Source organism: Penaeus monodon, chromosome 21 (assembly GCF_015228065.2).
Source record: "Penaeus monodon isolate SGIC_2016 chromosome 21, NSTDA_Pmon_1, whole genome shotgun sequence".
In the NCBI taxonomy this organism is placed as follows: Eukaryota; Metazoa; Arthropoda; class Malacostraca; order Decapoda; family Penaeidae; genus Penaeus; species Penaeus monodon.
The window spans coordinates 10,922,148-10,922,502 of record NC_051406.1 but is presented as its reverse complement, the minus strand read 5'-3'; positions in this window follow the sequence as shown (position 1 = coordinate 10,922,502).

Genomic DNA, 355 nt, shown 5'->3' with positions numbered 1-355 from the left:
GAAACCTCATTATCCATTTTTGGCATTGTTTTCCCCCTTTTGTTCTGTATTTCTTCGCATCTTTTTCCTTTAGGTTTAGAACCTGTGTCTCAAATGTACTGACTTAAAAAATAAAGAAGACACGAAAATTACTCCTTTTAATTAATATTTCCTTCTGTATGCACATATAAGATTAAAATCATAAAAAAAAAAACTTATAAAAGTAGTTGTAAATGAATAAACGAAAGCGACATGCTAGGAATTATATCAGTTGTCATGAGAAAAAAAAAAAAGTTAATTACAGACATGAACCTTTGCATCGGATAGACAGGCAGGGATGGACAGAGGTATGGAGGGATGAAGGAATGGTGATGGG